The following is a 15,753-nucleotide window of genomic DNA, read 5'->3' on the forward strand; positions in this document are numbered from 1 at the left end:
TTGGGGTTTCCCTGATGGAGTAATCCCAACAAATTGTGTGGAACTGAGTCATAAAAGTTCTATCTCGAGTTGGCCAAACTCAGTGAAAGATGCAGTGAGGGACTACAACTATTTTGAATGTTCCCAGGCTAATATTGTACAGGGACTCTTAACTGAAAGTATGGTTGTTTGTATGAGGTGCAGTCTGATAGCCCCTAATACTTCCGTGACACACAAACAATTCCAATCAGACATGAGGATATTTCCTGCATAAACTCATGCAGCAGATGTAGCACTGAATCTTGGGTGGCATGGTAGCATGGTGGTTAGCACTACAACTTCACAGCGCCAGGGTCCTGGGTTCAATTCCCTGCTTGGGTCACTGTTTGTGTGGAGTTTGCACCTTCTCCCCGTGTCTGCATGGGTTTCCTCCCACATTCTGAAAGACGTGCTGGTTAGGTGAATTGACCTGAACAGGCGCCGGACTGTGGCGACTATAGAATTTCATTGTGGTAGTAATATAAGCCTTACTTGTGACTAATAAATAAACTTTAATATGGAACACTGTCTTATGAGCAGCTTTGAAAGGAAAACAGAAACAAAGAGGCTAAAGAAAACAAAGCAATGATTTAGGTTTACAGAAATACTAAATCAAGTTAATTAATAGGACAGCTACAAAGCATTTGCTTTTGTTAAATAAACATTGACACACTGATGTAATTTGTTTTGAAAAAGATATCACGCCATTCTGACATCGTCATGCAACAACTTCACTGCGGCTGTTGCATTTATGGGATTTGGAACATTAAACTATCAACAGATGACAAAGGGGTAACATTTTCTCTCTCATATATACAGATTTGACTTCTAGGTAAAGTAGTGGAGATTAAAAACCCTTGAGTCCTTTAACGGATGGATGAAAAGATGAGGGGAGAGTGTTGGCCATTTCCAAAGGGAAAAACACAAGGGGCCTGAGGCCTACGCCTTCTCTATCTATCTTGTAAGTGGTGACAATAATTTAATGACATGTGTTAACCAGGTGTCAGGCCATATTAATTATTAAACCACCCAGTCATACCTTAGCATGCCTGTCTTAATTTGATAAAATCATTAAAAATGTATTGCTCTGTAGCTATCTAATTTCCAGGTCCAATTTATAAGCAATACTTGCAAGTTAATCTGTCCTTTGAGGGCCTCAGTGTTGCTAAGGAACTATGCTCAAAAATTATTCATCCGTGAATGATGATTTTTGCTTATCAACTTCAGTCTGTTACTTTAATTTATGCAGTGGTATTCCATTATTGAATCCTTTCTCACATTGGGGTTCTGCGATAAAACAATTGAAATAAATTACAATAAATAAATCTAAGTATACCTACAATTCATAAAATTGAGAGGATTCATTGCCCCACAATAAAAAGTTAGTTAAAGAATATATGCCAGCAAAAAAGCTTGTTGAAATAATTGAGTATAAATTTTCAATGGTTTCGGGATAAGAAACAGAAGAGTCATCCATCTGTTAACAGACTCAAGGGTTTTTAACCTCCACTACTTTACTCAGAAGTCAAATCCATGTATATGTGAGAGAAAATGTTACCCCTTTATCATCTGTTGATAGTTTACTGTTCCAACGTTATGGAAGGCACTGATCCCATGGATTTTTTATTATGTTGACCAGATGGGACATATGAGAAAAGGTGGAACAAGAAATTAAACTTGTCTAATGAAGGCTGTTCTTTCTGCAGACCGCATTCAGCTTGCCTACCTGTAGGGCAAGTGATTTATTGCAGTAAGTGCTTTGTCATCACTCAACATTTTCACTGCCTCAAGGACTTCTTATGCAAAGTTGCACTGCACAGGCAGCAAATCACGCTTTGTGCAACAAGCATAGAGATTTGTGGGGCTTGTTGTGGGATTTCACTGCATGAAATCACTTGTTCTATCGACAATGACTTTGCCTCATGTATCTATTTCTTAAGAGTGGTGACTGATTGTAGGTTTTTAGAAAAAAAAGCCTCAACTATGTAATATTCACCTTGACAACCAAAGACAAATCCATTATAACCCACATCATTTCTCAATCCTGATTGGTTGCATTTTAAAGACCTCATCAGCATGACCCGAGGCATGGTGTTAGGCTTGTTAAAGAAACTGGTATATTCTTATAATTTTCAACCCTATTCCTAGTCTGATGTTACCTGCTTTTTCTTTAAAAAAAACATATTTTACTGGAAGCCGGTTTTATGCATTGATAACATTGCAGAGGAAACACATCTAGCCCTGGGATTTCCTGCATTGGTGGTACTGAGAAGTTAGACCAGAAAATGCATCCATTCCCATGTCAATTTTTCCACTGGCAAGTTCCCCTCAAAATTCCAGCAAATGATCATAACAAAATGCTGGGACATCCAATGGGTGGAGATCAGCATGAGCAATTCAGGATTAAAGAAACTGCAGAACTTACATGATGTATTCCTTTTCTAAATGTAAAAATACATTCTAAACAAATTTAACCACTACTAATGTGAATTAAGTACAGCATCTTTAAGAAAATGCAATGAGGAGCTGGCTTGGGCATGAGAGGTGGGTTGGGATGGGTCTGGGAGGATAGGGGCTTGTAGGTCCTCTTAGAGGTCAGGGGGATTGGAAGGTGGGGGGTTTTGAAGGTTAGGTTTGCAACCTTCGGTAGGTTGGGTGTGGTCAGATGTTAAGAGGATGGCGGGAGGGTGGGGTCAGACCTCAGGTTGGAGGAGTTTGACCTTTATGGTTTTAGGGTGACCGGACCTGGGTGGGGGACTGTCAGACCTCAGGGCAGGAGTTACTGGAGCTTCAGGGTCAGAGCTTTGGGCGGGATGGGAGTGTCAGACATCAGCTAGGGTTGGGGGTGTTTAGGTCAGGAGCAGCATTGGGTCAGGTTGGGCCTCCAGGATGTGCAGAGGGATGGGGTGGTGGGAGGGGAGAAGGTGTGGTTGGTTTGGGTCAGGGGGGCGTTGCGTCAAGTTGGGACGAATGCCAAGACTGCAGGCAGTGTGGTCATCTCCGCTTGGGGGTGGGAGGTGGGGGACAGTGGCGGGAGAGTTTAGGTTGGAACAGGGTGCTGTTGGGCCTGGGGGTACTAGTCCGGGGGGCCATCAGGCTGGAGGATGTCACTGGGTTGGGTCGAATCGGTTAGCTCAGGTTTGCAGGGGTGCGGAGGTATCATCTTGGGGGTGGTGGGAGTCCCATGTGTCGTTGGGTGGAGTGGGAAATATAGTGTGGAGTTGGTAAGTGGGTGGGAGGAATCCCCTGAGAGTAGGGAGTGTGGGGAGGTCCAGTAGGTGTTTCAATAGTTACTCATAAGTTAGAAGAGGCCTTAATTCTTCTGACATTTTCTGGGTAACTATTGGTGTAACCCTGATGGAACCATCCAAAGTTTACAATTTAAATCACATTTCCTATTGGTTCCCAAGATAGGACAATTCCCAGTACTCCCAGGGGAAGTGTGTGCTTCTGAACAATTGTCATGCAAACCCATACCTGTGTAGATATGGGTTTCTTTAGGGGAGGTCAGAAGTCACGGCCCAATGAGACTTGTACTGATATCATAAAAGTATGTTTAAAGAAAAATCCAGGTATCAATGAGGATTTAAAAAAGTTTGAAAAATTGCATTAAAACACAAGGAAGGTAATTTGGTTTTCTGCTGAGCCTGAAAATCCAGTTGTAACTTGGGTATAGACTTTGAGTAAATGCAATGAATTGGTTTAGCAAGAATAGCAAACCCAAAAGAAATCATTGTAAATAACAAAACAGTATTGTAGAGATTAATAGAATGAAGTGGTGACAAATCCATTGGACCTGACGACCTGCAGCCTAAGCTTTTAAAAAGGATAGCTGCAGTGATAGAGGATGCTCATGATAGTACTTCTCATCTTCCAGAGTTCCTTAGATTCTAGAACAGTTCCCAAGGATTGGAAGTTGCAAGCATAACAAGCATAACCATTTAAGAAAGGAGAAAGATGGAAAATGGGTAGCTTTTGGTCAATTAGCTTGAGATCAATAGCAGGAAAAGTGCTAGAGTACAAAGGGTGTGGTAACAAGGTACTAGAAAATTATAGTATAATTAAAGAGCGCCAACATATTTCCCTTTATGAAAGGGAAATCATGTTTGAGAAATCTGTTTGAAATTTTTGAGATGTAATGGGTAAGATAGGTAAAAGGGAACCAGGGATGTTGGGCATTTAGATTAAAAAAGCATTGAATAAAGTGCCAACAAATTATTAGGACTTATATAGGTTTGAGGATAAAAAGTAACATGGATTGTAGATAGTTTAATGGACAAAAAATGGAGGTACTCTTACAAAATACAGAATATGCACTTAGTGTTTTTTAAGGAATCACAGGTTTTTGCCTAGTTATATCATTGTTCATTTAACAATACGCAACTAATGTAAACTTGAGTTTGAAGATGTTTTGTATCATCATGTATTATATCTGAGTTTAGCAGGGACAACAACTACATTGCTGTGAAGAGTTTGCACTCAACAAAGAAGACAGCAAGCTTCCAGCATGGCTTACAACAAGCATCGCTCCTGGTAGCTCAGGTTAGCTCTACCAGCATTTGGGAGATTTTAAAAAAGAATTAGAGAAACATGTGATAACTGTTAACTGTCTTGACTTCACATGAAAGGCAGATGCTTGAAAACAAGAAAGCTTGTGGCAAAATTGCACCTGGATAAAAGCATGGATTACATCATGAGAAACAGTAATATCACAAACACATCAACAGATAAGATTATCATTATCACTCTTAGCCACAGCATGAACTGGGGCAATGCATTCAGTGGAGCTACAAGGAAGATCAAAGCCAACGTAACCTTTTTCCAAATATAAAAAAAACAGATAAAATACCCCATAATCTGAAGACCACAGCATTCTAATGGAAGGTTACAGAATGCTGAGTTGGTAAAAAAAAGAAAATCTTCCTTTGATAATCCAGTGGATGGGAGGAATGAAATTAGGAGTGGTGAGTAATGTGGTAATTAAGTTACACTGTTGGAAAATACATATAACAAGGCATCTTGTAGACAAGAAAAGCTTACTTGTGCGAGAGGCATTGCTTAGTAGCATTTGCCTGCAGATCCCAAGGTCTCTGGTTCAAATCCAGATGTGTGTTCATTGAATCCAACTGCATAAGGGGCAGTAGAAGGTGCCCAAAAGTTTTAGATCTGCTCCACAGTCATTTAATGATTGGTCATTAGTCGACTTGAGCTAGGATTTCCACCCCTCAGGGACAGGAATCTCCCATCTGAGATGGAGAAGAGGAGAATTTTTTCTTTCTCAGAAGATCATGAATCTGTGGAATTCTGATCCCCAGAGAGTGTCGCCGAATATTTTTAAGGAAGAGCTAGACAGATCCTTGACATGATAAGGGAATCAAAAGACATTGGTGGCAGATGGAATGTGGAGCTGGAGCCACAATCTGATCAGCCAGGACCTTATTGAATGGTGGAGCAAGTTCAAAGGACCAAATGGCCAATACCTGCTCCTAATACTTATGTGTGTACTTTTATATGTAGACATAGCATGATTGCTTTCAAAGTTATTTTTCCTCTATTCAGTTCCAATAATGAACCTCAGTGCTTTCTTCAAAAGTAGCCACCGCCATGTGGTAAGTTTCTGGTTCCCAAATCAGTCATTTCTCTGTGACACTGTCAGCTTAGAGCAATGTTTTGCCAGGTAGAGACAGTTTGTGCTATGCACTATATCTATTCAGAACACGGTTAAGTCTACCTGAATGAGTTTCATACATGATTTCTATAGCCAGCAGAGTGAGGAAAGCTTTACCTCATTGGTCTTGTCTGAATTCAAATTCAAGTGCAAAAGCAGAGTCTTATCCATAGAGCCATAGGGTCCTATTTTACCATTTCGATTCTAAGTGCTGGACGGACTTGAAACTGGGAGTGTTTCAGATCCAACTTTTAGACCCGTTCTCAGGCGCCCCCATACACATTCTGCCTGCAAAAATAGCAGCAACTCTGCATCACACTGCACAAACCTATGGGTGGGGCTTATCATGCCCGAAACACTCCAACTGCGCATGCACAGAAAAAAAGATAGAGAAATGCTCCCCTGCCACATCCCGGGTTGGATAATGCCTCCCCCAGCCCCCACAGGCATTGCCCCATCCCCACAACATAACTGACCCCCTTATCCCTCCACCCCACCGCCACTCAGACCGATCATGGGCCCCTCCCACCTGCTCCCCCACCAATCACATGCAGAGTGATAGCAGACCCCTCCTTCCCCCACCCCCCCGACAAATCACACACCCCTTCCCCTTCACGGTTCACATGCAGAGTGGCAGCGAACCCCTTCTTCCCTCCCCACCGATCACACGCAGAGTGGCAGCGGACCACCCTTCCCCCCCCCCACTGATCACACGCAGAGTGGCAGCAGATCCCCCCTTTCCCCCCACGATCTCATGCAGAGTGGCAGCAGACCGTCCCTTCCCCACCACCCATCACACACAGAGTGGCAGCGGACCTGCCCTCCCTACCCACCGATCACACACAGAGTGGCAGCAGATCCCCCTTCCCCCCTACTGATCACACGCAGAGTGGCAGCAGATCCCCCCTGCCCCCCCTACCCCTGCCCCCCAAACCCTCCCCCCCACCCCATCCAATCTGAGTCAGAGAGCTATCTGACCCACCCCCCTCTCTCCCCCACCAGAGAGCCATCTGACCCACCTCCCTCCCCCCACCGATCTGAAGCAGAGAACTGCCGGAATCTCGGAACTTACCTCCTCAGAAGCTGGAGCATCCGAATTGGACCTTTGCAGACCATGTCTGTTTCGTGCCGAATCTGGACAGGCGACCGCGGTGGTGAAGGGGGTAGTGCCAGTAAGTTTGGGTGTGCAGCCCATTAAGTCACATTAAATGCATGCAAATTTAAATTGACGTTGTGCCCATTTCGGGTGCGGTCCTGACAGTGGCCATTTTCGGCCCTTGGTAAAGGGGGAACCAGTGTGGAGGTGGGCGTGGATCATGCTACTCACCTCACACACAATGTTACCAAGTTTTCGCATCTGAAAAAGGGTGCAACCTGATGGTAAAATCGGTCATAGAGATTTACAGCATGGAAACAGGCCCTTCGGCCCAACTTGTCCATGCCACCCTTTTTTTACCACTAAGCTAGTCCCAATTGCCTATGTTTGGCCCATATCACTCTATACACATCTTACCCATGTAACTCTCTAAATGCTTTTTAAAAGACAAAATTGTACCCGCCTCTACTACTGCCTCTGGCAGCTTGTTCCAGACACTCACCACCCTCTGTGTGAAAAAAATGGCCCTCTAGGCTCTTTTGTATCTCTCCCCCCTCACCTTAAACCTATGCCCTCTAGTTTTAGACTCCCCTACCTTTGGGAAAAGATGTTGACTATCTAGCTGATCTATGCCCCTCATTATTTTATAGATCTCTATAAGATCACCCCTCAGCCTCCTATGCTGCGAGAGAAAAATGTCCCAGTCTATCCAGCCTCTCCTTATAACTCAAACCATCAGTGAATTACTCAATCCCTTTTCCATGTTAATTAATACTACCTTCGATTTTCTTTGCAGAGTATTATTGGACAGGTTGCCTGCACCTTATTTCAGTCCGACAGAATGGATTGAATGATGAATCATGGTCATTTGCATTGCAGAAATAACTGAAGCAATTGAAATCATTGTTTGTATCTAAAGTGTTTGAACTGAGGAAAAGGCCAAGGCTTTATCTTCTAGCTGGAACTGATCCACATGTTTGTAATTACTTGCCCACCAGAAGATTCAGATTTATGGCACAGGGTAGTTTATCTGTTTGCCTTGAGCTGTTGGAGCATTTGGAGACAAGAGTACTTAAATTTACAACCATAACTTGTACTGTAACAGTTCTTAAGTTGCTCATTTCTCCATCGCTGGCATCGATCAAACTGTATTTGCAGATTTTGTTGGCACTTTGTCGCACATAACTTGTGTAAACAGGTTACCATTCCTTTCATTATAGACAAGAAACAGAGAAATCTCCTGCTATACAAACAACAAAAAAAGACAATGGGGGAGTTTTCCACCCTGTTTTTTGGGGCGGGAATGGTGAAGGGGGTGGAGAACCATGCGGGAGACCCAAAACATCTTTTACGCCAGCGGGATTTCCCTGCTCGATTGTCTCCTGCCAATGACATAATGGGAATTTCCATTTATGTCTGTTTGGATATGTATATCAGGCTTTCACCTTCCTTCCATCATAAGATCTGAAGTAGGGATGTTCACTGACTGCACAATCTTCAACAACAATAGAGAGACCTCAGATACTGAAGCTGTCCAAATGTAGCAAATCCTGGACAATATCCAGGTTTGAGCTGACAAGTGGCAAGAAACATTTGTGCCACACAAGTACAAGACAAAGACAATCTTCAACAAGAGAGGATCTAACCTTCACCTCTTGACATTCAATGGCATTACCATCACTGAACCCCCCACTATCAACATCCTGGGGGGGGGTAGGGGGGTGGGTTACCATTGACTAGAAACTGCAATAGACTCGCCACATAAATACTGTGGCTACCAGAGCAGGTAAAAGGCTAAGAATTCTGCAGCAAGTAACTCACCTTCTGACTCCCCAATGCCTGCCCACAATCTACTTGGTACAAATCACGAGTGTAATGGAGTACTCTCCACTTGCCTGGATGAGCACAGCTCCAACAATACTCAAGAAGCTCAACACCATCCAGGAGAAAGGAGCAAACTTGATTGCTACTTCTTCCACAAACATTCACTCCCTCCACCACCAATGAACAGTGGCAGCAGTGTTTATCATCTACAAGATGCACTGCAGGAACTCACCAGCGTTCCTTAGGCAGCACCTTCCAAATCCACAATCGTCACTATCCAGAAGGATAAGAGCAACAGACACATGAGAACACCACCATCTGGAGTTTTCACTCCAAGTCAATCACCGTCGTGAGTTGGAAATATATCACTGTTCCGTTACTGTCACCAATCAACATCCTGGAACTTCCTGTTAAAGTAAAGTTTAAAGTTTATTTATTAGTTACAAGTAAGGCTTACATTAACATTGCAATGAAGTTACTGTGAAACTCCCCTAGTTGCCAGACTCCAGCGCCTGTTCGGGTCAATGCACCTAACCAGCACATCTTTCAGACTGTGGGAGAAAACAGGAGCACCCAGAGGAAACCCACTCAGAAAGGGGGAGAACATGCAAACTCCACACAGACAGTGACCCAAGCCGGGAATCGAACCTGGGTCCCTGGCACTGTGAGGCTGCAATGCTAACCATTGTGTCACCGTGCTGCCCCTGTGTGGGTGTATCTCAGGGACTGCAATAGTTCTAGAAGGCAGCTCACCACCACCTTCTGAAAGGCATCTAGATGTGGGCAATAAATGTTGGTCTAACCAGCGGCACCCACATCCCACCAATGTATTTTAAAATAATGTGCCCCCCATGTTAGACTGTGAGGGCATGCCAAAGTGAATCAAGACAAATCCCCAGCAATGTGCACCTGGTGAACAGAACCTGCCAGAGGTGCACAGTTGAGTACATCCTTCGAGGGGGAAGTGATCATACCCAAATAGCACCCTGGCACTGCAATGGCATGGCCTGGCCACTGCCCCCTGGCATTGCCCCCTGGCACTGCTGAGCAGGTTTCTGTGGAGGAGGTGCTGGGGTTGGATGGTGGCGGGAATGCATGTTGGTGGGGGGATGTTCTGTCAGGGGAATGCGGATGGGGTGGAGGAGTTCCTTGGGGTGGGGAGAAATCCTTGGGGTGGGCAAGTTCCATGGGTGGGGATTTCTATAGGATGTTCCTTCTTTTATTTTTTTCAGTCTGGTTGTTTTTTAAAAAGAACTTCCCCATTTTTTTGAAGAGTTTAAATTGCTGGCGGCGTGGGCCCTCATGATATCATGGGACCTACACCTTCACTTTTCCTTTTAAAGTTGTGAGACAAAATGGTGTGAAAATCCAGTTACACAACCAGCGGGCTGCATTCTGCTTTTCCCACCCAAGTTAACACTTTGAATAAAAGCTAGAAAATTCTGCCTAACAGTTTTATGGCACGATTGAAGCTTTCCGTACCATCAAATAAAAACAGAAAGTGCTGAAAATAATCAGCAAGTCAGGTGTGAACAAACGGACTTACTGATGGGACTTTCTGGTCCCGACACTAGTAAGCACTGTTGCAAGCGGGATGGGAAAATTTAAAGAGCCACAGCTCACCAGATTTTCCCGTCCTGCCTGTGATGATTCCCATTGGTACTGTGGCCAGGAAATCTTGCCCAACATTTCAAACCAATGACTTTTCATCAAAATTTTGTATTAGAACATAGAACATAGAACATAGAACATTACAGCGCAGAACAGGCCCTTCGGCCCACGATGTTGCACCGACCAGTTAAAAAAAAAAACTGTGACCCTCCAACCTAAACCAATTTCTTTTCGTCCATGAACCTATCTACGGATCTCTTAAACGCCCCCAAACTAGGCGCATTTACTACTGATGCTGACAGGGCATTCCAATCCCTCACCACCCTCTGGGTAAAGAACCTACCCCTGACATCGGTTCTATAACTACCCCCCCTCAATTTAAAGCCATGCCCCCTCGTGCTGGATTTCTCCATCAGAGGAAAAAGGCTATCACTATCCACCCTATCTAAACCTCTAATCATCTTATATGTTTCAATAAGATCCCCTCTTAGCCGCCGCCTTTCCAGCGAAAACAATCCCAAATCCCTCAGCCTCTCCTCATAGGATCTCCCCTCCATACCAGGCAACATCCTGGTAAACCTCCTCTGCACCCTCTCCAAAGCCTCCACATCCTTCCTGTAATGTGGGGACCAGAACTGCACACAGTACTCCAAGTGCGGCCGCACCAGAGTTGTGTACAGTTGCAACATAACGCTACGACTCCTAAATTCAATCCCCCTACTAATAAACGCCAAGACACCATATGCCTTCTTAACAACCTTATCTACTTGATTCCCAACTTTCAGGGATCTATGCACACATACACCTAGATCCCTCTGCTCCTCCACACTATTCAAAGTCCTCCCGTTAGCCCTATACTCAACACATCTGTTATTCCTACCAAAGTGAATTACCTCACACTTCTCCGCATTAAACTCCATCCGCCACCTCTCGGCCCAACTTTGCAACCTGTCTAAGTCTTCCTGCAAACTACGACACCCTTCCTCACTGTCTACCACACCACCGACTTTGGTGTCATCAGCAAATTTGCTAATCCACCCAACTATACCCTCATCCAGATCATTAATAAATATTACAAACAGCAGTGGCCCCAAAACAGATCCCTGAGGTACACCACTTGTAACCGCACTCCATGATGAATATTTACTATCAACCACCACCCTCTGTTTCCTATCCGCTAGCCAATTCCTGATCCAATTTCCTAGATCACCCCCAATCCCATACATCTGCATTTTCTGCAGAAGCCTACCATGGTGAACCTTATCAAACGCCTTACTAAAATCCATATATACCACGTCCACTGCCTTGCCCCCATCCACCTCCTTGGTCACTTTCTCAAAAAACTCAATAAGGTTAGTAAGGCACGATCTACCTGCCACAAAACCATGCTGACTATCACCTATCAATTCATTACTCTCCAAATAACTATAAATCCTATCCCTTATAATTTTTTCCAACATCTTGCCGACAACAGAAGTGAGACTCACCGGTCTATAATTCCCGGGGAAGTCTCTGTTCCCCTTCTTAAACAATGGGACAACATTCGCTAACCTCCAATCTTCTGGTACTATACCAGAGGCCAACGACGACCTGAAGATCAGAGCCAGAGGCTCTGCAATCACTTCTCTTGCCTCCCAGAGAATCCTTGGATAAATCCCATCCGGACCAGGGGATTTATCTATTTTCAGACCCTCCAGAATATCCTGCACATCCTCCTTATCAACTGTAATACTGTCTATTCTACTCCCTTGCAACCCAGTGTCCTCCTCAGCTATATTCATGTCCCCTTGCGTGAACACCGAAGAGAAATATTGGTTCAATGCTTCACCAATCTCCTCCGGTTCCACACATAACTTCCCTCTGCCATCTATAACTGGCCCTAAACTCGCCCTAACCAACCTTCTGTTCTTGACATACCTATAGAACGCCTTAGGATTCTCTTTAACCCTATCCGCCAAAGTCTTCTCATGTCCCCTTTTAGCCCTTCTAAGCTCGCTCTTCAACTCCCTCTTAGCCAATCTAAAGCTTTCTAGTGCACTACCCGAGTGCTCACGTCTCATCCGAACATAAGCCTCCTTTTTCTTTTTAACCAACAAAGAAACTTTTTTGGTGCACCACGGTTCCCTAGCCCTACCAATTCCTCCTTGCCTGACAGGGACATACCTATCACAGACTCGCAGTAGCTGCTCCTTGAAAAAACTCCACATGTCGGACGTTCCCAGTCCCTGTAATCTCCTAGTCCAACCTATGTTTCCTAATTCTCTCCTAATAGCCTCATAATTACCCTTCCCCCAGCTAAAACCACTGGCCCGAGGTTCATGCCTATCCCTTTCCATCACTAAGGTGAACGTAACCGAATTGTGGTCACTATCACCAAAATGCACACCAACTTCCAAGTCTAGCACCTGGTCTGGCTCATTTCCCAGCACCAGATCCAATATAGCCTCACCTCTAGTTGGCCTGTCTACATACTGAGTCAAAAAACCTTCCTGCACGCTTTGAACAAAAACTGACCCCTCTAACGAGCTAGAGCTATAACAATTCCAGTCAATATTAGTCAAGTTAAAATCCCCCATAACAATTGCCCTATTACTTTCACTCCTAAGCAGGATTGACTCCGCAATCCTTTCCTCAACCTCTCTAGAACTTTTAGGAGGTCTATAAAAGACTCCCAACAGGGTGACCTCTCCTCTCCTATTTCTAATCTCCGCCCATACTACCTCAACAGATAAGTCCTCATCAAACCTCCTCTCTGACACTGTGATACAATCTCTGACCAATAATGCTACCCCTCCCCCTCTTCTACCTCCTTCCCTACTTCGACTAAAACATTTGAACCCCGGGACCTGCAGCATCCATTCCTGCCCCTGCTCTATCCATGTCTCTGAAATAGCCACAACATCGAAGTCCCAGGTACTGATCCACGCTGCAAGTTCACCCACTTTATTGCGAATACTCCTGGCATTGAAGTATACACATTTCAAACCCTGCTCCACCCCACCTCTGCAATGCCGTGCATTGCAGTCCCCATCCATGCATCCCTCACTTTCAGCCCCACTACTCAGGATCCCTCCCCCCCCCCGAATCAGTTTAAACCTCCCTGCATGGCCTTAGCAAATTTACCCCCCAGGATATTGGTCCCCTTCTGATTAAGGTGTAGACCATCCTTCTCATAGAGGTCACACCTTCCCCAGTACGAGCCCCAATTGCTTAAGTACCTGAACCCCTCCCTCCTGCACCATCCCCTCAGCCATGAATTCAAACCTTCCCTCTCCCTATTCCTCTCTAAACTATCCCGTGGTACAGGCAAGAGTCCAGAGATAACCACTCTGTCAGTCTTGGCCTTTAGTTTCCACCCCAACTCCATAAATCCCTGCCTAATATCCCCTTCCCCTATCCTCCCTATGTCGTGTGTCCCCACATGTACAATAACTTGTGGTTTATCTCCCTCCCCCCTAAGAGTCCTGAATACCCTGTCAGACACATCCCGGACCCCAGCCCCTGGTAGGCAACACACCAACCCTGAGTCCCTACCTTTAGTTCCGACCCTCCTATCTGTCCCCTTAATTGTGGAGTCCCCAATCACAAGGCCCAGTCTTTTACAGCCCCTAACCACCTGAGCTTTCTCACTCGGCTCACCCCCAGAGATCTGCTCTCTATGCTCAGTTGATTCCTCCTCAACTGTAGCCTCCAGCACCGAAAACCTATTATGGAGGGGAACCGCCCCAGGGGATTGTCTTCCCGATTGCTTCTTACCCCTCCTCCTGGCATTGACCCAAGCCTCATTTCTAGGAGTTACTATTTCTCTATAACTCCTATCAACTTCCACCTCCGCCTCCCGAATTATGCGGAGTTCCTCTACCTCCCCCTCCAGCTCCTTTACACGCTCCTCCAGAAGCTGCAATCTAATGCACTTCTTACAACTAAAATCTCCTGAAACACTACTGGATTTCCTCACCACATACATCCCACAGGAGATGCAGCATACTGCCTGAACTGCCATCCCTGAAGCCATTACCAGCAAGAAAAAAAAGAAAACAAAAAACTTCCCCACACTTATAATTAGGTTAGAGGAGGATGGAAGGGTGGGATCCTCTACCAGTGTAGAGGATCGGGTATCTCCTCTGCACCAATTTATAGGGCTAGGGGCCCGAGAGAAAAAAAAACTACTACTGAGGGGGAACAACCCAGGTAACTGACTTTTAAAGTTAAAATAAAAACCCTTCCCAGACTCCTTTGCTGCCCACTTCTAGTTTTCACTTTAAACTTGAAAAACTGCTGTTAAAGTAAAGGCCAAAAAAAAATACACACACTAGCTGACTAATTAAATAAATAAACAATTCAATTAATCCAATTAATCTCTTACCAGCACTGCTGCTTTTCAATCACCCCTCTCAGCTTGCTCCAGTGGATCAATGAGGGGGAACCACCCAGGTAACTGACTTTTAAAGTTAAAATAAAAACCCTTCCCAGACTCCTTTGCTGCCCACTTCTAGTTTTCACTTTAAACTTGAAAAACTGCTGTTAAAGTAAAGGCCAAAAAAAAATACACACACTAGCTGACTAATTAAATAAATAAACAATTCAATTAATCCAATTAATCTCTTACCAGCACTGCTGCTTTTCAATCACCCCTCTCAGCTTGCTCCAGTGGATCAATGAGGGGGAACCACCCAGGTAACTGACTTTTAAAGTTAAAATAAAAACCCTTCCCAGACTCCTTTGCTGCCCACTTCTAGTTTTCACTTTAAACTTGAAAAACTGCTGTTAAAGTAAAGGCCAAAAAAAAATACACACACTAGCTGACTAATTAAATAAATAAACAATTCAATTAATCCAATTAATCTCTTACCAGCACTGCTGCTTTTCAATCACCCCTCTCAGCTTGCTCCAGTGGATCAATGAGGGGGAACCACCCAGGTAACTGACTTTTAAAGTTAAAATAAAAACCCTTCCCAGACTCCTTTGCTGCCCACTTCTAGTTTTCACTTTAAACTTGAAAAACTGCTGTTAAAGTAAAGGCCAAAAAAAAATACACACACTAGCTGACTAATTAAATAAATAAACAATTCAATTAATCCAATTAATCTCTTACCAGCACTGCTGCTTTTCAATCACCCCTCTCAGCTTGCTCCAGTGGATCAATGAGGGGGAACCACCCAGGTAACTGACTTTTAAAGTTAAAATAAAAACCCTTCCCAGACTCCTTTGCTGCCCACTTCTAGTTTTCACTTTAAACTTGAAAAACTGCTGTTAAAGTAAAGGCCAAAAAAAAATACACACACTAGCTGACTAATTAAATAAATAAACAATTCAATTAATCCAATTAATCTCTTACCAGCACTGCTGCTTTTCAATCACCCCTCTCAGCTTGCTCCAGTGGATCAATGAGGGGGAACCACCCAGGTAACTGACTTTTAAAGTTAAAATAAAAACCCTTCCCAGACTCCTTTGCTGCCCACTTCTAGTTTTCACTTTAAACTTGAAAAACTGCTGTTAAAGTAAAGGCCAAAAAAAAATACACACACTAGCTGAC

The 15,753-nt window shown here is 44.2% G+C and overlaps 1 protein-coding gene and 1 long non-coding RNA gene across 4 annotated transcripts in view; both read left to right on the top strand.

The window, feature by feature from the left end:
• igfbp1a (insulin-like growth factor binding protein 1a) overlaps positions 1-15,753 on the top strand; it is a 1,218,336-nt gene that overhangs the window by 436,963 nt on the left and 765,620 nt on the right. The gene's annotated exons all lie outside the window — the stretch shown is intronic.
• LOC144508547 (uncharacterized) overlaps positions 1-15,753 on the top strand; it is a 106,070-nt gene that overhangs the window by 65,149 nt on the left and 25,168 nt on the right. The gene's annotated exons all lie outside the window — the stretch shown is intronic.

The sequence above is a fragment of the Mustelus asterias genome, chromosome 2 (genome assembly GCF_964213995.1).
Source record: "Mustelus asterias chromosome 2, sMusAst1.hap1.1, whole genome shotgun sequence".
In the NCBI taxonomy this organism is placed as follows: Eukaryota; Metazoa; Chordata; class Chondrichthyes; order Carcharhiniformes; family Triakidae; genus Mustelus; species Mustelus asterias.